The following is a 23,965-nucleotide window of genomic DNA, read 5'->3' as shown; positions in this document are numbered from 1 at the left end:
TGGATCCCTGAATGACTTCCTGAGCTGGAGCCCCCAGGAAAGTGACCCTCCACAAATGGCCCCTCCTCACCCCATCTCTGCTCCCAGGCGGGGGTCTGCGAGTCCCAGAGCTGCTGCCCTCCCTGACCCGACCAGGCTCTGCCCCCCTGAGCACCTGCAGGAGCCGAGCCAGCTCCGGGAGAGCGACCGCCCCGGGACTGGGCCAGGGACAGAGTCTCCCAACCCGATCGGAGAGGAGAGGGGGAAGGAGAGATGGAGACTTAAAAGGGCAACAGGGGACTGAAGTGGGGAGGGAGGTTCCCAAATCTGCCTGGATCCATGGGCGAGGTGATGGGGAATGCGGGGGAGGTATCCAGTCCCTCTGTACAGATGCCCCAGGGCCCGAATGAAAAAATGGTGGGGGTAGGGCCAGTCAGTCCTTACCATCAGTCTCTGGCCCCAGCTCTGTCTGTCCCTGGGAGCTGCCAGCCCCCCTGTGCTTTCCTCAAGCTCGGTGCCGCTCTGGAGTGAGCAGCCCTGTGCCCTCTCCACCCACAGACACCACCTACCATTGGGCCTGGGGAGAGAACCGCCCACAACCACAACAGCCCGGCCCTGTCGGGGTGTGTCCTCCCCCCACCCTGCTCTGCACGGAGCAGCTGCTGTGCAGACTTGTCAGATGACACAGGCCAGTTGGCAGCTTCCTCACCTTCACTTGGCCTGATTTTCCTGCTTGCCCCTGTGTGAACCAGGAGTGACAGGTTTAATTTCACTTCCTTGTTCCCCTAAAAGTGCTGCCCTAACAGCAACTGGGCATTTCCCTTCTGCCAACTGCCTCCTGCTGCGGGGTGAGTTGAGAATAGTCATTGCAACACGGAGCCATGGGCTACCCTCATGTCAACCAGTTCCTGCAGCTTGGCCTCTCCTCAGCTCCAGCCAGTCGCTCCATCTGCTCTCAGTGAGGACGCTGTACAGGGAGCATCACATCTCTCACTCTCACTTATACACACACACCTGGCTATCCCTGAACACACCTTCTGTGTCTATGTAGCTACAGACTCTGGTGTCCATCACCACAGTATCTCGACTGCAAAGTTACAAAGCAACCACCCAGTCTGAGGATCAGGATTCTCCCCTTGTCCCATCATGTGCTGAGAAGTGTGAACACTAATCTCCCCCTCCCTCTGCCTCCCCTCTAAGGCCATTGTTGGGTGGGATTCTCCCTCTTGGCCCAGCCCACTTGGACACTGTACAGGGGTCATGTGTGACAGAAACAACCCAGTAAGGTCCTAAATATTGGCTAACTACTTAGGCCAAAGAGGGAGCAGTCACTTATGGTGTGATTGCCTTAGTGCCCCTTGCAGGGGTTCTCCCATTCTGAGCCTTCATTCTCTTCCTGTGGCCCCTGCTTCCCCAAGCCCTTCTGCCCCAAACAGAGCTCCCCACAGCCCCAGTCCCTCAGCTGTCCCTTCTGCACCCCCAAGAACCCCCAATCCTTTCCCATCCCACCGCCCCATCCGTGACGTTATTGACATAATCTGGGACCGTATAGATCATTGCTGCAACCAAGGTCCTGTAGTGGTACCAAATCTTGTATAAAGGGGGTCACATGAGGTGTCTAAGACAAGGTTATGATTTGCTGGTTATGATTATGCTATCTGTTTGCATGTATCATTTTTTTATTTAAAGATATAAGTATTGGCTCTATACTGTCTGTATTTCAAACTTATGCTATGCTTCTGGGTGACACCCCAGACAAGTTGGTGTCAGCTCTGCCTAGCCTGCTTGTTAGGACCATCAGCTTTACATTTGACCCATTGAGAGAAGGCAGACACGCCTTGTGACTCAGCAAGTTATGCAGGGACATGCCTATGGAGGTTTTTCCATGCCATGTGATGGACAGCTTGTCTTTGGAACAAAGAAAGAAAGACCACATGACAAGAGAATATAAAAAGCTGCTGCAGCTCCTCCATCTTGTCTTCAATCCTGCTTCTTATCTCTGGAGGGACTTTGCTACACTGAAGCATTGAACGAAGGACTGATGACCCATCCCAGCTGTGGCTGTTCTCCAGAGACTTGATTTGAACCTGCAGTCTATTCTATCACTGCTGCAAGCCTGCCATCAAGAACTTTGCCATCACTGTATGTAATTGATTCTACCAGTTCTAACCAGTTCTAGCTCTCATCTATATCTTTTTCCTTTTATGAATAAACCTTCTCTCCCACATCTCTCCCACAGCACCTGCAACAACCCCATACTCCTCCTACCACCCAATAGCCCCTTAGCTGCCCAGCCCCTCTGTACCCCCAGCTCTGCTGCTCCCCTAAGATCACCCAGAGCCATTCCTCTCCTATCTGGGGGGCTGGGCTCAAAACATCTGACTCTGCAGTAGTGATGGTACAGGAGTTTCTCCAAACAATCCATCCCAGCAAGGGCAGGGTTATTAATTAACTCTGCATTTACAGGGGGAGGATTCAATCTGAGGCAGAGCTGCAATGGCCTTGTTAAACCAGTGATAAGTGTATTGAACACACAGTTTGCACTGGGAAAAGCAGCTGATAGACCTGCTCTTATCTAAACAAGAGTAAGCCCTGGAAAGATGGGCTGGGATGACACAAGCTCTAAGATCAAAGTCTGAGTGTATTCAAGGGTCCCATCTTGCAGTCCTGGTGCTTTCTACATTTTCACTGAGCTCAGTAGATGATGTGACTCACATGCAAGGACTGCAGGAGTAGGGCTTGATCCTCCACCCCCTGGAGTTAAAGGCAAAGATTCCATTGATTTCAGGGGTGCAGGATCCAGCCATTCATACCAGCAAAATTTCTGCATTTGAGCAGCATCTGCTGGTGTTTCCAAGGCCACAGGTCAGGGGTTTTCCCCCTCCTGCCAGCTTAGGAGTGAGTGGATGTTAAGTGAAGAATGTGAAGGGCCTTTAACTAGAAAGGTTTCATGAGTACCTGGATCCCGCATTGCTGGGCATTTCAGAAATACAGATGGACAGAGAATTCCCCTGACAGAAGCAGGAATAGAACAAAGATGGTGATCCAGGGGTTGAGGACATGGGCCGGGGGCTGCTTGGGACCCCCATGCTGCTGGCATATATGTTGTATTATATGTTGTATTAATTTGTATGGTGTAGGTGTAACCCTGAGGTTTTTTTTCAGGAGTTAAAGTCCATTTACAGACTATGAAGAGCCAATAACTGTCCAATCCTGTCCACTGATGGCACCACCCTCCTGACTGAGCCCAATATGATACTAGAAAGATGGAAAGAACATTTTGTGACTCTCCTCAATCATGAGTCAAGTGCAAATGATCAAATAGTAGACTCAATTGAACAAAGACAGTTTGATTTGAACTCAAACATCCGCCAACTTCAGAGGAGACTAAGAACGCACTTATGGAAATGACAAATGGAAAGGCAGCTGGAGCTCACAAATCCCAGCTGAAGTGCGAAAACATGGTAGTCCTATACTTCACAAAGCTTTGCTAGACCCAGTTACTTTCTGCTGGGAAAATAAGGTTTTACCCCAGGATTTCAAAGTTACCAAAATCGTAATAATCTGCAAGAGCAAAGGGGACAGACATAACTGCAGCAATTATCGTGGCATTTTGCTCTTCTCCATCACTGGTAGACTCCTTGGTAAGCTGTTGCTGAAAAGGTTTCAGGTTATTGCAGATGATGTACTCCCTAAATTCCAGTGTGGTTTCCATTCATCACACAGCATGGCCGACATGATATTTTCCCTATGCCAGTTACAGGAGCAAGCTGCTGAACAAGAAATGTCCTCGTATGTTGCCTTTGTTGACCTTAGTAAGGCATTTGACTATGTCAAATGCTCCACTGTCTTCTTGCAAAGTTTAGCTGCCCAAACAAACTAATCAACCTTATTTGCTGCTTCCATGCCAACATGCAGGCCCATGTATCAGTGGGTGCCGACTCATCTGATCCCTTTCCTGTAGCCCATGAGGTTAAAAAAGGCTGTGTGCTTCCCTTACATTATTTACTTTCAGAGTAGCAGCCGTGTTAGTCTGTATTCGCAAAAAGAAAAGGAGGACTTGTGGCACCTTAGAGACTAACCAATTTATTTGAGCATAAGCTTTCGTGAGCTACAGCTCACTTCATCGGATGGATGAAGTTTGTTCCTGGCTGGAATGACATGTACAACCATTACAGATGTCACTCTAACAACACGATTCGATGGCAGATTTCTAAACCTCTGCCCATTCAAGGCCAAAAGCAAATCCCAGAAAAGTGAAGTAAAGGATCTACTGTAAGCCGATGACTCAGCGTTTGTCACCCTTTCCGAGAACAACCTGCAGCATTTGCTGAATTCCTTTGCCCGTGTTGTATCCCTGTTTGGCCTCTGTATTAATGTAAAGAAAACAGAAATCCTGTACCAACCATCTCCTGGCAGAAACCCATCACTTCCACCACCACCAGAAATAAAATTGAACAGCTGCCAATTAAACAACATCAAGTCCTTCTGCTGCACAGGTAGCAGTTACCAATGACACTAACATTGACAAAGAACTTTCAGCACCCTTAAAGTCAGCTGTCTTAGCTTTTGGTTGTCTACACAAAGGACTATGGACAAGACAGGGGGTGGGGGTCAAAGTGTCCCCAAAATGCCAACTTTACAGAGCTGTTGTGCTCCCTTGTCTTCTATACTCGTTAGAGACCTCCCCCCTTTATCGTTGCCACATCCAAAAACTTAACTGTCTGCAAGAATGCTACCTACGCAGCATACTGGGAATCAAATGGTCTGACAAAATCGCCAACAACAAGGTACTACGGCAGGCAGCCATGCCAAGCCTGGAAGCCATGCTAGCACAGAGGCAAATGGCCTGGGTCGGCCACGTCATATGTATGGAAAACAATTGACTGCCTAAGAGAGTTCTGTGCAGCGGACTTGAAAAAGGCAGTAGGAAGGCTGGCCATCCCAGATGCTGTTACAAGGACTGCATCAAGCAGCACATACAGTCTGCTGGTCTGCACTTAATGACCTGGGAAGATACAGCCAAGGACAGGTGAGCTTGACACTCTGCTACGAAGGAAGCAGAACGAGCAACAGAATATCATTGTGCCACCTTGGCCAACAGTAGGAGGGAATATAGACACCAAAGTGCCCTGGCACATCTCCTGAACCCTAAATGTGGAAACTGATTTCCAGTCATAGTCGAATACAAGCAACAGATGGAATAAATGAGCACAAAGAGTCAAAGGTGTTAACATGACCCTGTCACTGTCTAACATTAAACAGTGTTAAACAAGGTTTGGGGGTTGGTTTTCAGAGACCTCAGCCAGCGTTGTCTCATGGCAAACACACCATTGAAAAATCCCTTTAACCTTTTATTAAAAATACAAAAAAGAAGATTAACAATTGAAATATTTGCAAAAGGAGAGGGATAGGACAGAATAAAAATAAGGTAGGGAAGGAGAACTGAGAGGGGGGAGGAATGACTGTCGAGGTCCCAAGTGGGGAGGAGGGGGGAAGGAAAGGAGGGACACCCGCACTGAGCTGGGAAGGGACAGGCAGGGCCACGGGCATATGAAGCGGGATGGGGGGCTAGCCTCCTCGAGTGGAAGCTTCACCCTCCGCCCATGGTTAACTTTTCAGCCACAAGTCTTGCATGTGTTTGGAGGGTGGGGAATGGGAATGAAGAATATTTCAGGGCACTAGAATAAATTAACATGGCCACAGAGTCTAGTGGCTGCTGAAGCAGACTTTGGTCCAGTTCTTTACACAGGGTGGAGATAATTACAGTGACTCCTGGAGCACAAGGAAAAAAGTCTGCAGAACTGATTGTGTCACCAGTCAAAAGAGCTGGTTTGCTGGCACCACAGCTGTCTTCTCACTAGCACTGTGGGTGTGTCCGAGGAATTTGAACTTTGTGCCATAACCATGCTGTGAGAAGGATCCAGTTACAGTGACGTTCCAGGCGCTATTGTAGTTGCAGTTTTGAAGCTGATGGATGTTCGAAGAGAGGACGGTGCTTCCATTTAATATAAAATGTATTAACTTAATGAAAACCTTAGGAGCAGGCTGGAGTTAAACCCTGTGGCTCCCTGACCCCTCCAGCAGGATGGATGTTACAGCCTGGGAAAGGGAAGCAGTCACTGGAAGCAGGAGCTCTCTCTAGAGAGAATGGCTCTGGGTGCTAGCAAAGCAGGGAACCCCCTGGAGAGATTGGAATGGCTCAGGAATAACTACACAGGATTCTGCAGATAGGGGGTTCACTCACTGCAACTCCCACTAAATTGCTCCCCTGAATATTTCCTGGCTTATTATGCTGATTAGTCAGAGGAGCGGCTGCTATCAACAGGCCTCGCTCCTGGGATTTGGGGGATAAAGTGTCACTTCACTACCAGGAAATCAGTTGTGAGTGTAGAAAGGCCCACACAGATTCAGAGACCTGTTCAGTCACTTCTCCACTGCCAGGTTCACATTTATTTGCTGTTCTGCTTTATTTACTGACAGATGTAGGAAACGATCACCATTTCTAATTTTCCCTTGGGGCGTTGTTGGGAGTGTGCAGGTATTTTTATCATCAACTCACTACTGTCATGCTCCAGAGTGAGAGGCTGAAAGATGGAAGGGAAACACCTGGGGCCAGATTGGGTGCAACTGATGGAGGGAGAGGGAGATTTTCTAAAGCTCCTAAGGGATTTAGGAGCACAAGCCCCATTGATCCTAACTCCCCTGTGTTTGTGAAAATCTCCCCCTCTGAGTGTAAATGGCACCTGTATGTGTCCATGAGGCCTCTTGTATACCAGATGGGCTCACTCCATCAGCATAACGTGGTGTGAGCCCCGAGTGAAGTCAGCCCTTGTTGGAAGCCCACTGCCCTTTAAAACAACATAGCCTCTTGCAGGTGCCAGGGGCCGTAGAGCCATAGGACCATGTTTCCAAAGGAGCTCAGCTCTGAACTGCTACATGTTGGCACCTGTGTGACATGGGCAGGTTTCCAGGGGCTCTGAGCAGCTCCTGTTGTTCTCAATGGGAGGGGAAGGGGAACAGTGTCCATTGGTTTCAGCTGGAGCTGCTGTACGGAGCACTGTGACATTGTTCCCATTGTGAGCGATGACCAAATCCATCCCTGACATCGCCTTGACCCTGGGACACTGAGGCTGGGCCACAAACACAGAAAGGGAGTCCCAGGCCAGGTGTGAGCTGTTGTGGGGGGAAAACCATGAAGAACCCTCCCCTGGAATAAGCAGAACTGGGGCATGGGTCACTGTCCCCCACCAATACCTTGGTAGTTATTAGGGACAGGGCTGGAAGGGGAGGGGCTATGTCATGCCCACTCTGAGGTCTGGCCTACACCGGCCTTTCCCCTTGAACATTTCCAAAGTTGCTGCCAGAGCAACACCTAAACAAATACTTTACCATCGTTTTTAATAAGGGTACTGAGGTGCTATGGGGTAGTGGCAGGGAATGGGAATTAGGACATGGAAATTACCACATCCAAGCTGGAAGCCAAACTCAAGCAGCTTAATGGGACTAAACTGGGGGCCCCGGATAATCTCTATCCAAGAATATTAAAGCAAGCCCAATAGCTAGGATTTTTAATGAATTTGTAAATTAGGGGATTGTATCCTATGACTGGAGAATGATTAATATAGTTTCTATTTTTAAGAAAAGAGAAAAAGTGATCCAGGTAACTAGAGGCCTGTTAGTTTGACTTCAATTGTATGCAAGGTCTTGGACCAAATCTTGGAAGAAAAAGTAGTTCAGGACAAGAAGTAAACAGTAACTGGGATAAAATATAACATGGTTTTTAAAAAGGTATATTGTGCTAAACCAACTGGATCTCCTTTTTTGCGAAGATAATTGTTTCTTTAGACAAAGGAAAAGCATTAGATCTAATCTACCTGGATGTCAGTAAGGCATTTGATACAGTTCCACCTGGGAAACTATTAGTTAAATTAGAGAAGATGGGGATTAATATGAAAATTGAAAGGTGCATAATGAACTGCTAAAGGGTCATACTGAGGGCTTGTCTACACTAGAAATGCTACAGTGGTACAGCTGCACTGATGCAGCTGCGCTGCTGTAGTGCATCTGGTGAAGAAACTATGCCAGCAGAAGAGAGCTCTTCCGTTGTCATAATACCTCCACCTCTGCAAGAGGTGGTAGCTATGTCGGCAGGAGAAGCTTTCCTACTGACATAGCACTGTCCACACCAGCGCTTAGGTTGGTGTAATTTCTGTCACTCAGGGGTGTGAATTATTCACACCCCCTGAGTGATGTAAATTATACCAAAGTAAGCTCTAGTGTAGACCAAGCCTGAAAGGTGAATTGTCAGGCCGGAGGGAGGTTACTAGTGGAGTTCATGTATAAGATCTAATGCTTTTCCTTTGTCTATACGTGACATGTATAAAGCTGATACAATGGTCTGTGTATATCCCATGATACAATGGCTCTGTTCACAGGCTGGCAATCCTGGTTATTCATTCACACTTACCTGACTTTGCCCCATCACTGCATTGCCTGTTCTGTTTCTATAAAGACATTAACCCCTGCACATCTGGCCATTAACAATAGAAGATGAGAGGAGATACCAAGTGAGCTGTAGCTCACGAAAGCTTATGCTCAAATAAATTGGTTAGTCTCTAAGGTGCCACAAGTCCTCCTTTTCTTTTTGCGAATACAGACTAACACGGCTGTTACTCTGAAACCTGTCATAAAAATAAACCAGAACTTTCCCAGCTCTCTACAGATGCTGTAATGAGACTTTTGGCACATCTGGGTACTGTAGAATTAACACCTGTTTATTCCATTTTCCTCTAGGTGTGGGCTCTGATCCTGACATCCCTGTGGAAGGTCACCAGGATGGAGGGATCCGGGTTGTGTGTCGATCATTTGGGTGGTACCCAGAGCCTGAGGCTCAATGGAGAGATCTCCAGGGGCAGGTCTTACCATCAGCCTCTCACAACATATTGCAAGAGGCCACCGGTCTGTTTCAAACAGAGATTGCTATTGTTATAACAGAAGAATCCAACCAGAAAGTGTCCTGTTCTGTCAGGAACCCCTGCCTGAACCAGGAGAGAGTGTCAACCATTTCCATAGCAGGTCAGTGCCCATCCACGCTGTATGTGGAATAGACTGAGCTTCTGCAGTTGTTAGTGTGGAACAATTCTTATTGGGTCTCCTATTTACTGGCCTGAATCTTCAGCATTATGAGCAATTCAGCTACATTCACAAAAACACTTAGGTGTGCTGATGCTCAGCACCACAAACACTAATTATATAGTAACCAGTGGTGAAAGTAACTTAAGGGACTTACCGAGATGCAGGGAGGCCGGGGTCCTGAGCAAGGTTGGTGGGGGGAGGTGGCTCTGGGCCCCCGGAAGGGGTGGGCCTTGGGCAAAAGGGGCGGGACTGGGGCCAGACTCCCACAGCCAGCCTTTCAGCGCTGCCCAGCCCACGCCACCTGGAGCTCCAGCAGCAATTTAAAGGGTCCGGGGCTCCCGTCTGCTACCTTTTGCCACCACCCCCCCTCCGCCCATTAGCGTCCCTGCCGGTATGGTTGGCTGTGTATCGGCTCTTACTGGTATGCTGTACCATACTGGCTTACTTTCACCTCTGGGTGTAACCTGGAGTCAGTGAAGTTACTCCAGATTTACACTGGTGTAACAGATCTTAAGGAGAGTCAGTATTTGATACTTTGAGGTACCTAGAAAATCACTGGGAACAACAAAGCCTGAGTTAGGTGCCCAGGCTCCCTGTACAACAGGGGCTAGACTGCAATTCACAGAAACCAGCCTGCTAAGTGCCACCTCCTCTTAGCTAGCCAATGGGAGATGACAAGGAGAGGGGTGTGTGTTAAGTCCCCTTTGTCTCAGAGATAGGTGCCTAAACTGGAGTATTGTGTCCAGTTCTGGGTGCCACATTTCAGGAAAGATGTGGACAAATTGGAGAATGTCCCGAAAGAGCAACAAAAATGATTAAAGGTCTAGAAAACATGACCTCTGAGGGAAGACTGAAAAAATTGGGTTTGTTTATTCTGGAGAAGAGAAGACTGAATGGGGACATGATAACAGTTTTCATGTACATAAAAGGTTGTTACAAGGAGGAGGGAGAAAAATTATTCTCCTTAACTTCTGTGGATAGGACAAGAAGCAATGGGCTTAAATTGCAGCAAGGGCGGTTTAGGTTGGACATTAGGAAAATCTTCCCAACTGTCAGAGTGGTTAAGCACTGGAATAAATTTCCTAGGGTTGGTGGTGGAGTCTCCATCACTGGGGATTTTTAAGAGCAGGTTGGACAAACACCTGTGAGGGATGGTCTAGATAATACTTAGTCCTACCTTGAGTGCAGGGGACTAGACTAGATGACATCTCGAGGTCCCTTCCAGTCCTATGATTCTCTAATGGAGCTGCGCCAAGCCCCATCCCTGATATTCCCCTTTTCAGTAATTAACCATGTTCAGTAACCAGATTATTGCTTGGACTTTCAATGGCTTAATAATAAAGCACAGAGGAGCCACATCTCACCATGTATTTCCCTGTGAGATTCTTTTAACTGGTCACAGTGTCACCATTGTTGCAATGTCCTTCTTTTGACACATGTTTGTTCCTAAGTCAATGACACTTTCTCTTGCAGATCTCTTTTTCACATTTCACATCTGGGTGGTGGCTCTGGGTGTGATCCTGGGTGTTATCTTCTGTGTTCTCATTGCCCTGGCCAGTTACTGCTCCTGGAGTCAATGCAGAGCAAAAGGTAAAGTAACAAGAAGGGTGTCAGGGTTCCCTTCCCACTCTGAACTCTGGGGTACAGATGTGAGGACCCCCATGAAAGATCCCCTAAGTTTATATTCTACCACCTTAGGTTAAAACTTCCCCAAGGTACAATTCCTTTCCTTGTCCTTGGGTAGTATTGCTGCCACCACCAAGTGATTTACACAAAAATTTGGGAAAAGGGTCACTTGGAGTCCCTATCCCCCCAAAATATTCCCCCAAGCCCCTTCACCCCCTTTCCTGGGGAGGCTTGAGAATAATGTGAGTACCGACCAGACTCTTTGTCTCTAGGACACTGAAAATCAATCAGGTTCTTAAAGAAAGAACTTTATTTAAAGAAAAAGTAAAAGAATCATACCTGCAAAATCAGGATGGAAGATAACTTTACAGGGTAAAAACACAGAGGATTCCCCTCTAGGCTCAGCTTCAAAGTTACAAAAAACAGGAATAAAACTCCCTCTTAGCATAGGGGAAATTAACAAGCTAAAACAAAAGATAATCTAATGCATTTCCTTGCCCTTACTTACAATGTTTGTAATCTTAGATGAATCATTTCAGGTATGTTTTCAGGAGATGTTTTACTTTCCTGGCCTCTCTCTCCATCCAGAGAGAGAACAAACAAAGAGAAACAAACACTTCCCCCCGACCCCCAGATTTGAAAGTATCTTCTTTTCTTATTGATCCTTCTGGTCAGGTGCCAACTAGGTTATTTGAGTTTCTTAACCCCTTACAGGTAAAGTGTTCTCTGTTCATCTGGCCAGGAGGGATTTTATGCTATTGCATACATAAAGGTTGTTACCCTTCCCTATATATTTATGACAAAGGGAGAATGCAATTTGACCAGTCAGAGATTTAAAAACAAAAATGGAGATGCCAGGATTGAGGTGCTTTGATTAAATGTTTGGAAGAGTTTGGGGCAATGGAGATAGGTTGAGGGCGAAGGGTGCTCTGAATACATTATGATTTCACGTCTGAACTCACAAGTGTCAAGTGGGTTCATCCTGTCAGATCTCACTAACAAGTCCCAATGGAATGTGATTCTGAAATATTCCATGGGGATCAGCATTGCTCAGTTTGAAACACCCATGTGAGGCTTAGTAAGCTATGCTTGCAGCTGTGACATATCTAACTTGTTTGCTTGCAGACAAAACAATGCAAAGTAGGAGAGAAGTAAGTTTCTTAGGGCCCAATTCTGTGCACATGCACATCCCTTCTGTTGAAAAATTGTATAGTCAATCGTTTAACCACACTCTGTTTCATTATGAAATATATTCAAGAGACCAAATAACCAGTATCAGTCAGGTTTATTGCTAAAGCTCAATAATAGTATAGTAGAGGAAGAAAGGTTCATTACGATACCTGTGTCCAGGAAGCCGTCTTGTGCAGCCTTGTTAAATTCACCTTACACAGAAGGTGTGCACTCAAAGTTACTCTCCCAAAGTTATCCTTTTTATATCCTGCCTGTTCCTAAGTAAAAGGTACTGTGTCCTCTGAAACTAGATTTATTCAATCAGTTTTTCTGTACCAAAGTGTACTCCGTATCTTGTTGTTCTCAGCATGTGCATTCCAGGTACCAAGGGGCATGAAGGCACCTCCTAGGTTTGTACTAGGGTAGAACAATCATATGTCTTGTCCTTTTCCCTTGGGACCTTCCAGTGGTGGCCTTTGAGTGTGTGGAACAGTTACATTAGCCATGGGTTTGCTGTTATAAACACAACAGCATGAAATATCACCTCTTGCCTTTTTCTCCCTCTAGAGACTCTGCAATCTGCGATGGAGAGGCAGAAATGTCAGTGTCTGGGACCAATGGGATGGGTTGAAGATTTCATGTCATGATAGTCGAGTTAGCTCAGTGAAGCCAACTTAACTCGATTGAAAGACACATTTGATGCAGAGTAGTCACAGTTTACCACCTTTAGCTCAGTTTTAGCTGATGGAGTTACAGCCTGTTTTAATGAGTGATGGGGAACGTCTCCATATTGGCACCAGGGCCCAAGCTGTGAGCTCAGGGGCTGCTCATGCTCACACAAATGGGCTCTGAAGGCGAATAATAAAGCCCATGGGAATTATAGAAATGGTTCTCTGAATCCAGGGCCCTGAATAACACTTGCCATCCTGGGCCGGTGTCATTGCTGGAGACTGGGTACGTCTATACTGCAAAAAACCCACCCACGGCAGCAAATCTCAGAGCCTGGGGCTTGCACTGCATGGCTAAATATTAATATTGTAGACATTCCGGCTTGGGCTGGAACCCAGGCTCTGAGGCCCTCCCCCTCACTGGGTTTCGGAACACAGGTGCTAGCCCAAGCAGGAATGTCTGTACTGCTATTTTTAGCCCTGTAGCATGGGCTCCCCAAGCCTGAGTCAGTTGGCCTAGTCTCTGGGCCCCACTGTTGTGTTTTGTTTTGGGGTTTTTTTTGCAATGTAGATGAACCCTGAGAGACTTGTCCAATATTTAACAGGATCCCTCACTCAGGATCCCCCTGTGTTGTGGCTCTTCCATACACATGTAATGAGGGAGAGGGCAGGATTTCACCTGCAGTGAGCATGTACACCCACAACCTCAGCTCCACTCTACAGCGACTCTATGCATTAACCATACAGGTCTGATCAGTGCAGAACAGTGTCTGTGGTTCTACATTAAATGAAACTGATTTTATAGGAACACAATGTTTTAAGGGTTTTTTTCCAATTTCCCCCCTCATGATGTTACTACAGGGCAGAGTTAAGGTTGTTTAGGTGCCTTAGCTGCATTTCGAGACCACGGAATGTTTGGATTTCTTTTAAATATAACCATAATTCTGTATTGTCTGGGTATATAACATTTGGTTTGGGGATAATTACAAGATTCTTGTAATGACTTTTACCCTTAAGTTACAAGTACATGTCCTCTCAGTTTTAACTCCATATTAAGGGGAATTGCATTGTGCATTATGGCACAGATCTGCAAAGAGACTTAGGCACCAAACCCAGAGACAGGCATCTCAATCCTAGTTTTAGGCACCGTGATCCACAAGACCCCTCTTGGCTGATGCATAACTGTGTGGGTGCCTAAACTCACTCGGGACAGAAATCTCTGCTGTAAAAATTCTCTCAGTGTCTAAGTTTCTGCCTCTGGGCATATACATGGCTGCCTTGCTCTAGACGTTTAGGCACCTATCTCCCACCTGAGCCCCAAAGTGACCCACAAACTGGAGGAAGGAGCATCCTGTAGACATGCTCAGAGGTCACCCAATGACACAAAGAACAGAGGTGGGAGACTGGGAGGAGGCAAAACTCTCTTATAACCTTTAGCCTAGGGGTTAGGGTACCCACCCGAAATGTGGGAGACTCTGGTTGAAGTCCCCTCTCTCTGCTGATGAGGAGAAAGGATTTGAACAGGGGTCTCCCAACTCTCAGGACAGTGCTCTAACTACTGGGCTATGGGATATTCTGGTATGAGGCTCACTCTGTCTGTTTTGTTTAAGGTGTTAAACTTTAATCAAATATTAATTGAGAATCACTCTATAACCACCTCACCCCACTCCCCAGCACAACAGACATCATTTCCCCTGAGCCGGGATCTTCTGCATGGGCCTAGCCCCTCCCTGCAAGATTGCACCCCACCAGCTGTCTGCCTGAGAATCATACAGGAACTGGGCTCTTTTCCCTGCCTCAGGGTCTCCTCCTGGAGTCTTCCTGCTCCCTGAAGCTCTCCCTTAGCTGAAGAACTTGCTGGCCAGGCTTTTATTAGGACCAGGAGATCTTCAAGCCATCACTTGATCCCTGGCCTCAGCATCAGCTGATTAATCTCAGGGTGGAACTGGGCCCCAACTCTCCTTAAAAGACCAGCCACCTTGTGACACTTAGTCTCTCCCATCCTAAAACTTTCCATCCCTGATCCTAATTGCCTCTCTACCTACTGTCCCTTCTCCCTTCTCCCGCTAAGCTCAATGAACGCTCTGTCTACAATCACAGTCTGGAGTTTCTCTCCTCCTGTTCCATCCTAGACAGGGGTGCTGGAATAGGGGGCACCAAGGGGCCATGGAGCTCCACTTTTTACCTGCCATAAGAACAAGTAATGGGGTGAGGGGGCACAAAGGAGCAAGTGGGGAGCGGGGTCTTGGGAGGAAGAGGCAGCGCAGGGGCTCAGGAAGAAGGGGCGGTGCGAAGGCGGGGCCGTGGGAGAATGGGCGCTGTGAGGGAGGGGCCTTGGGGGAATGAGAGCTGTGAGGGGGAGGGTCCATGGTTGGGGTGATGGTGGGCCCCGCACTTTTAGGAATCTTCTGCCGCTCCTGTCCTAGACCTAGACCCTCTCCAATTGAGCTTCTTCCCCATTCACTCCCCTGAAACCACTCTCACCAAAATCTCTAATGACCTCTGTGATGTTCCCAGCTCAGCCTCTTCTATGGCCTCCCAGACACACCCACTGTCTCCCTTCAGTCCACACAAACTCCATATAACAAAGAGATACCTGCCCCAGGGAGCTCACCCTCTGCATGACAGATAGGCTATAACAGAGGGATGAAAAACACAAGGGACGTGAGGGGTTGGGAGGGCAAGCAGCGAGGTAATGATAAAAAGAAACCCAAGTCCAGCTCATCACTTGCCCAGCCAGTTCCAGACAAGAGAGATTACTGGGGCCACAGCATATATGTGTTTGGAGGAGGGATTTAAGAGAGAATAAGGGAGCAGCTTTACAAATATTGATGGGGCATTTTCTCCATGCACGGAAGGGGAGAAAACACTGAGGTGCTTGAGGGAGAAGCAGACAGGTGGGTGACCCAGCCTGCCAGGAGCAGCCCTTACCATTTTGCCCAAGAGGGCAAAAAATGTTTTCTATGCAATGGGAAGACAGTGTTGACAGCTCAGTAAAGCTGGTGGATTTGACAGACAGGGAAGGGCTGAATGGTGAAGGGACTAATGGCAAAGACTATTAGCTTGTGCTGGTGTGGTGCTGGGTGGGGCAGAGGGTCTTAGTGAAGGGACAATAAGACGGTGGGGGATGTGGTAGCAGAAACAACCCGGAAGGGAAGATGGGGCAGTAGTTGGAGAGGTGTGGGGAAGAGAAGCAGGTTTGTGAGTAAAATTATACCTGGGCTTTTGCATGGTCAGGACCCTAGATTGTAAACTCTTTGGAGCAGGGACTGTGTCTTTTTATAGTCTGGAGTGTGTGTGTGTACAGAACCAAGTGCAGTGGGGGCCCAGCCCTGAGTGTATGTGTACAGGACCTAGTATGGTGGGCCCCAGCCCTGAGCGTGTGTGTACAGGACCTAGCGCAGTGGGGCCCAGCCCTGAGTGCGACCTCTAGATGCTACTGGAATGTAAATAATAATGTGCAGTGGGAGCAGCAGACCAGCATGGGATGTGGAGATATGGCCTGGGGTGGGGCTTAAAGGCATGTGTGTCTGTGCAGAGGATGGGGGATGAAGAGTGGCAGGTGGGGAGGAGGTTGCAGGGATCAGTGTGGGAGGGACGTGGAACGGTGACTTGGAGCCAGCAAGCCCTGCTCTCTGGTCCAGGTTTATGTGTGCAGTATCTGAGGTGTATAAGATAGTACATGTAACAGCTGGGACAGGACAGCTTGGGTCCCTGTCCCCATAAGAAGCTCTGCTCTGCGCTCTTCTCTGCTTAGCGTCCTATTGACAGATCTTTCAGAACATTCGTATCATCAGTGCGGGAGACGTCACTCTTAGTTCGACTATTGCCCATTAATTTTGGTGACTCAACATTAACTGAAGGTGTCTTTTACCTTCCAGCGGAATATGGCAGGATGGCATGACTTCCCCATGGCAGGACGTATTTAATAACCTGGAACTCCCCTCTTCTCTGACTCTTCTGGGAAACCAGGCCAGTCTCAGCATCCTGGTTTCTGGGGGCCAACCCCATCTTATTTGCCCATCTTGCCCACGGTCGGTACCTAATATTGGACCAGTCCTGTGCTTTCTTCTCTTGTGGTTGTCTGTGGTGGCTGACTCTTTCAAATCACTGACCTTCTTTGAGGCACCACTGTGGTTGCTTAGTTCCTTCGAAATATGGGAGCTGGAACTCCCATAGTTGTTGCTGCCCTCCTGACACTACCTTGAGAGAGTGAATGTCCCACCGTCATGGAAGTGCTTGTGCCATGCTGCTTGGTCATCCGTTCTTGGTGGAATGGGATCTCAGATTCCACTTCTGATACCATATAGTCAGGGGAAGCACATTTAAGTACTCCACTCAGCTGCCTCAGGGTGGCCCTGCAAGTACCTTGCCTCAGTTTACCCTCTTCGGCACTACTTAAATAACTCCATGTAATCTGAAAAATCTGAAACAAAAGTCCCTTGCTGGGATCTACTTTACTCATAAACTCAAAGGTCAGAAGGGACCATCATGATCATCTAGTCAGACTTCCTGCACATTGCAGACCACAGAGCCTCACCCACCCACTCCAGAAATAGACCTCTAACCTCTGGAAGAGTTACTAAAGTCCTCAAATCATGATTTAAAGATTTCAAGTTTACAGAGAATCCACCATTTACACTAGTTTAAACCTGCAAGTGACCTATGCCCCATGTTGCAGAGGAAGGTGAAAATCCCTCAGATCTCCGCCAGTCTGACCCAGGGGAAAATTCCTTCCTGACCCCAAGTATGGGGATCAGTTAGACCTTGAGTATGTGGGCAAGACCCACCAGCCAGATACCTGGGAAAGAATTCTCTGTAGTAACTCAAAGTCCTCCCCATCTAGTGTCCCATCATCAGAGATATTGGCTGCTAGCAGTTGCAGATCAGCTACATCCTCTCGCTGCCCTCTGCCTCAGTGGTTCCCACCCCTTCCCTTGTCCCCCCTCAGGCCCCACTGGGCCTGCCCCTCTCTTTCTCCCTATCTGCCCACTTGGTGCCCACCCTTCTCCTTTGCCCCCCTCTAACCCTGGGTGCCCACCTCTTTCCTCACCACTCCTTTATCCTCTGGTGCCCAGGGCTTCCCTTGCCCCCATTTTCTCCCCAGGTGACTGTCCCACTCCTCTCTTCTCTGCCTCTATTCCCATGTGGCCTGTCCCTTCCCTCTTCCCCCCTCTTACTACTGATACCTGCCTTTTCCACCTTTTGATGCCTGTTCTTCCGCTTGCCCCACCACACCCTCTGATACCTGCATCTTCCCTCACCCCCAACATCTGGCTCTCTGCTCACCCCCTCTGCCTCACTGATGCAAGCCCCTTCCCTCTGCCGTCTTGATACCTGGCTCTTCCTTCAACCACTTTCTTCCCCATGAAGGCCCCTCCCCTCAACATCCTCTGTCCCTCTGGTGCCTCCCCGTTACCTCACCTCCTCTTCCTCAGGCACCTTCCCTCTCCTGCTCTTTGCCCCGCAGTGACTACATCTCCCCTTGTCCCCTATAGCCCCCCTGACACCCGCACCATCCCTCAATCCTCTCTGTCCCTTTGGTGCTTGTCCCTCCTTCCTGTGGGTGGAAACCCTTTCCCTTGCCCAACCATCTCCCAGCCTTTGATCCCAACCCCCTCACACTTGCTCCTCCCCACAACTCTCTGGTTCCCCTCCCACCCCTGGGGCATATCCTTCCTCCTGGCATTGCATGGGGGCCCCATGACACAGTGATTAATGGGAATGAAGGTTAATTTCCCTTTCATCCTAGTGACCAGCCCCTGACCCTGGCACTGATTCTGTGACTCTCTCCCCAGTGAACATGACTCTGGATCCAGACACATCAAATCCCTGGCTCATCCTGGTCTGAGGATCTTAAACATGTGAGAGATGGACATACCCCACAGGATCTTCCCGATAATCCTAAGAGATTTGATACTTTCCCCATTGTCCTGGGTGCTGAGGGATTTATGGACGGGAGGTGTTACTGGGAGGTGGAGGTGGGAGACAAGACAGGCTGGACTCTGGGGGTTTGTAGAGAATCTGTGAGCAGGAAGGGGCCAGTCAGACTCACACCTGGGAATGGATACTGGACAATGTGTCTGAAGGATGGGGAATACAAGGTCCTCACCTCCCTCTCAAGCTCCCTCCCCGTGAGCATCAGGCCCAGCCGAGTGGGTCTGGAATCCCATGCCTGTAGGAGATGCACCCTTGCATCCTTGCTTACCCTCAGGAGTGAGATATTGGCTTCTATGACCCCCACCTGTGGAAAATGGTGGCTGAATTAGCAATATTGTCCCTAGACACCTGCAGTGATCCCTTTAAAAAAACACCTAGACCCTTTGCCCTATCTTGAGCACCCAACCTCTCCCCCTCCCCTGGAGGGCACTCACCATGTTTAAGATGCTTGCTGAGATGTGTGCTTGCCAAGGGTCACTGAGAAAGTGATTTGTATGTAAAAAGAGGTATATTTTTACACTATAATGTTTCAGTGCTGTGCGTGAACTAAAAATCATGCTTCTGTGAATTGTTTCTTGTGTTTCTATAGATTTGGCCTTCAGGGGATCTTCCTACACACTGGGGGAGCACCTCCACCAAATAAGGAAGTGACCAAGGTGCAGCAAGGAGGACATGTTCTGAGAGGTGCTCCAATCCTCTGAGGCTGAAAAAAGAGGATACAGGGAGTGGACAAAGACTTTAAAGGAAAAATAATTCAAACTCACAGGGAGGCCAGAAAGGAGAGCAAGGAACACATTGTAAAGGGCCAGGAGTGGATGATAAAAATGATGGAGGAGCAAACAGCAATGTTGAGGTCCCTAATCATGCTCCAGGCAGAACACATGAGTACTCCCTCACCAGCCATTACAGAACTGCTTTCCATGCCTTCCCCAAACTCCTCCCCCGCATTCCTTGCAACATCCCAGAACATCTCTGTGTGCCGTTCCATCCATCCCTTTGGACACTTTCCCAAACGATAGCTGGATTTACACACAGTTATGAGAGCGTACTGCCATACGCTTTTTTCTCCCTTCCCACCAATCCTTTTGTGTGTGTTGTTAATTGTTATTTAATAAAAACAAACTCTGAAAGATACCAATCTTTATTTGTCGCCAACACATGGTGGTCGCTGCTGACAGTTATACACTTGCTGACTGCAAATCCTGGTCAGGAATCATCAAAATTTTAATGCAAAGCAGCAAGTTAACAAAGCGTGGCAGAGTGCTGTGTAGAAATACACGTGACTGGTGTTCATTGTCAAAATGTTGTCTCAAAGCCTCCCTGACTCCAACAGCCTCCCATTATGTTCCTCTAGTAGTCCTGGTATCTGGCTGCTTAAAATAAGCCACCAGGTGATCCGCTTCCGTGCTCCACACGGTGGGGAACATTTATCATCGAATCCTAGAATATCAGGGTTGGAAGGGACCCCAGAAGGTCATCTAGTCCAACCCCCTGCTCGAAGCAGGACCAATTCCCAGTTAAATCATCCCAGCCAGGGCTTTGTCAAGCCTGACCTTAAAAACCTCTAAGGAAGGAGATCCTACCACCTCCCTAGGTAACGCATTCCAGTGTTTCACCACCCTCCTAGTGAAAAAGTTTTTCCTAATATCCAACCTAAACCTCCCCCACTCCCCCATTTCACCCTTAGCCTCACAGCTATTATAGAGCATGCCCCCAGCTGCTATCACCATGGGAATAGTTTCCTTATTTAGGTCTAGCATTCCATAAAGGCAGCACCAGCATGCTTTTAATCTGCCAAAGGCACATTGTACAGTCATTCTGCACCTGCTCAACCTATTGTTGAAGCACTCCTTGCTGCTGTGCAGATTTCCCATCTAAGGTTTCATGAGCCATTGCAATAAAGGGTACACTGGGTCTCCCAGGATTGCTATTGGCATTTCACCATCCCCCACTGGAATCTTCTGCTCTGGAAAGAAAGTCCCTGCTTGCAGATTTCTGTACAGGCCAGTGTTCCTAAAGATGCATGCATCATGCACCTTCCTTGACCATCCCAGTTTGATGTTGATGAAATGCCCATGGATATCCACATGTATAGTATGTATATATACACAGGTTTGGGCTTCAACCCTCTCATCTCTATTGAGCATCACCAGGGTGGAGGGATCCGGGTGGTTTGTCAGTCATCTGGGTGGTACCCAGAGCCCAAGGTGCTAGGGAGCGATCTCAGTGGGCAACATTTACCATCAATCTATGAAGCAAAATCCCTGGGGCATAACGGCCTGTTTGAAACAGAAAATTCTGTTATTATGAGAGAACATTCAAACTGTTGGATCAGTAATACCTTTCTCAATCAAGAAAAGGAATCAACAATTTACGTAGCAGGTCAATTACCAGTCAAACCCCACACTGAAATTACCACCACCAGAAACAAAACAAAATACAGGAAACAAAGAACTGAAGAATCCGTGGTGCACATTTTACAATCTACATACAAGCAAAGAAAATGGCAGAGTGGTATCTTCACAGGGTCACAGTTCAGGCAGTCTGATTACCTGAATTTTGAATATTCAGTGTACCAGAGTTTTGAGTTTCATGTAAATTTAATCTAACTCTGAATGTCCTGAAACTCTTACTCCCCCACCCAAAAAGCAAACAAACAAAAATCCTCTCCCATAATTTTGAGAATAAATATTCACCCAAATCACAGAACCATAAAACCAGTGCTTAATGTGTGCCAGGGCTTGGCAGGGCTGAGCCCCGGCACCTCTAGGCTTGACGGTTCATAGTCCTCTGGCCTCGCTGCATCAGTTATGAAAGTAAAAAAATTGCTTGAGCCCCAGCAGCTCTTTCATTACAGATTAAGCACTGCATAGAAACAGCTTATTCCTGCACACCTATCTTCCTCTCAATGATTTCTAGAATGTAGTAATTCTGATGCTGTGGTTTGTTTGCTATCTTTTCACTGTATGAAATGTCATGCAAATTGTGTGGTGCTCTTTCTGTTGACATTCCATGGAACTTGGGCTCATCGCTCACTTTGCTTTTGTCTACTCACAAAAGTTGCACTGACTATCTATTTAGTTACTGATAATACCTCTTGTCTGAACACTCTTATTTCAGTTTCAGAGTGGCCTATATATTTAGTTTAAGTCAGTTCTTGATGGATTTATGCTAATGAATATAGGTCACTATTAAGCTGACTTACACAAGTTTCACAAAACCAGAGCACAAGCCACATATGGAGAATGCTGTAGGCATGTCTGAAATGCCCACCCTGCCTCGGCGACCTAAACATTGAAAACACAAGAACAGCAAGTGAAGACTGATTAATTTGCTTCACTTAATGTTTGGATTAATTGTGATAATGATTCATCCAAATATTGTGGGGAACTAGTGAGTTGCAAAAATATTCTAATTAATTTGGCAATTCCTGAATGTCGCTGAACACTGCAGGCCAAAATATTTGCAGACATAACTCCACTGAAGTCAATGTGGTCTTATGAGCAGAGAATTTGCCCCTGAGCTCTATGAACCTCTGAATGCCAATGAATCAAACTAGTCCTGTTCATTCACAGATAAATCAATGCTAAAGCTGTGTTGCCTAGAGTCATTTTTAAAATCAGTATCTGGACTTTTATGTAGTGTAGATGAGGCCATGCTTCCACTCTTATTGCACACATACAATAGAAAAAAATTAGTTTTGTCCCTGCTTCCAAACTAATGCAAGTCCTGGGAGTTTTATTTCTCAGGTTCCTTTTTCCAAGATAAAATTCCACCAACGAGGGGTGAAGGCGGCCCAGAGGTAGACCCCCTATTCCATGGGTTCATCAAGGCTGTTCCGATGTTGGACTCTCAGGCTGTCAAGCCTTTCCGGTTGTGCAGGAACGGACCAAATGGTGAACGATTGCTATGGCCTACTGTCTGGGTAAGCACTGAAGAAGGTTCCTTTTCCCTGGGGTGAATCCCTGGATGATGGCTTAGAGTGTGATCCTGGTGGTTTTGTTTGTTTCTATTGGCCTTGCTTCTTTGTCTACTTAAAATAAAAGGTAAAAGTCAGTGGCAAATGTAATGTATTTAGCATGAAATTGTCTTCTAATAAATGAAAAAGGTGAAGAATGAAATTCTACCCTGGGCCAAGCCCCCGTCCCCAGCAGCACAGGGAAAGAAAAGTTACAAATGTTCCCCTTTGCTTCAGGGGGCAGTGATCTGCATAAGCCCTTTACCAGGCAGAGAGAACGTCTCCCCAGTGCTGCCTCAAGCTGACTGGAGCACTTGGGAAAGGGTGTGTGTGAGATCAAACCACTGTCCACTCCTCACTCTTTCAGTCCACTTCCCCCCGACCTGTGCAGTTATTCTCCCCTCAGTCCTGATGGACTTTAGGAATTTCATTTATTGCTAAAAAGAAATTGGGATGACACTAAGCTTGATAAATTTCACCCCAACAATTAGTATGAAAAAAATATACACAGTAGAAAATAGGGGTCTGAATAAACATGGGCTCTCAGCCTTAACCTCAGTTCTGACAATAGTGAGAAACAACAGGTAAGAGATGGAGGAAGGAAAACCTTTTTCTCTTGGTGTTGTGAAAGTGAAATCAATCAAAGACTCATGAATTATATAATCAGTGTTCACCTTTCACAAAACGAAACCTTATGTTTCTAATAATAATTTATATTTATTTTTGTTTCTTTTTTAGGGAAACATGATACAGAAATTGGTAAGTGTTATGCTTTTTCCTCCAACAAATAAAAGTTGGGTACAAATTTGTCTCCTGATAAGGGTGTTTGATTATTTATTTATGTACTTTTTGAGTGAAGTTTTTTAACCAGAAGAAGATTAAAGCCCTGATACTGCACTAACATCAGTTAGCTATTGACTTCAGTGAGTCTAGGATCAATCACTGAATGCACAAGTCATATCACTAAAACAATACGGTAACTCTTCACTTAATGTTGTTCTGTTAACATTGTTTCGTTGCTGATCTATTAGGGAACAAGCTCGTTTAAAGTTGCAAAATGCTCCCTTATAAGTCGTTTGGCAGCTGCCTGCTTTGTCCACTGCTTGCAGGATTCTCCAGAAGAGCAGCCCCTCCTTGTGGGGATTAGAACCAAGGGGGGCTCACAGCCCCCCCCATCAGCTCCCCTAAATTCTCTGTAAGGTATGTGGCTCAGCAGCTGCCCAGCAGCATTTCAGGTGGCCCTCCCCACACTGCCCTGCTGCTCCTGCCCTGCCTTCTGCCTTGGAGCTGCTCTCAGGAGTTTCCTGCTTGATGGGAAAGTGGGGGAGAGGGGTGCTGATATCAGGATGTCCCCCTGCTCCTGCCCCCCCTCGCTCCATACCCCCTCTCCACAAAGCAGAGGAGGGAGACTGGGCTCAGGGACAGAAAGGAGGGAGCTTCCTGGAAGCTGTTGCTTCCTGTCTGAACTGGGAGACCTGCTTAAAAG

The 23,965-nt window shown here is 47.3% G+C and overlaps 1 protein-coding gene and 1 long non-coding RNA gene across 12 annotated transcripts in view; both read left to right on the top strand.

Annotated features, from left to right (window-relative positions):
• The window catches only part of LOC140898275 (uncharacterized), a 2,445,793-nt gene that overhangs the window by 2,376,895 nt on the left and 44,933 nt on the right, over positions 1 to 23,965 (top strand). The gene's annotated exons all lie outside the window — the stretch shown is intronic.
• On the top strand, positions 322 to 19,653 carry LOC140898297 (uncharacterized). Of its 2 annotated transcripts, XR_013634648.1 has the most exons (5): positions 322 to 2,121; positions 3,145 to 3,623; positions 8,776 to 9,057; positions 10,591 to 10,707; positions 19,111 to 19,653. It is a non-coding gene; the product is annotated as an uncharacterized LOC140898297 (long non-coding RNA). The 2 variants fall into 2 exon arrangements; XR_013634649.1 differs by lacking the exon at positions 3,145 to 3,623 and having other exon boundaries at positions 1,608 to 2,121.

Source organism: Lepidochelys kempii, chromosome 14 (genome assembly GCF_965140285.1).
Source record: "Lepidochelys kempii isolate rLepKem1 chromosome 14, rLepKem1.hap1, whole genome shotgun sequence".
Taxonomy (NCBI): domain Eukaryota; kingdom Metazoa; phylum Chordata; order Testudines; family Cheloniidae; genus Lepidochelys; species Lepidochelys kempii.
Note: the sequence above shows the minus strand (reverse complement) of the source record. Positions and strands in the feature narration are given on the sequence as shown.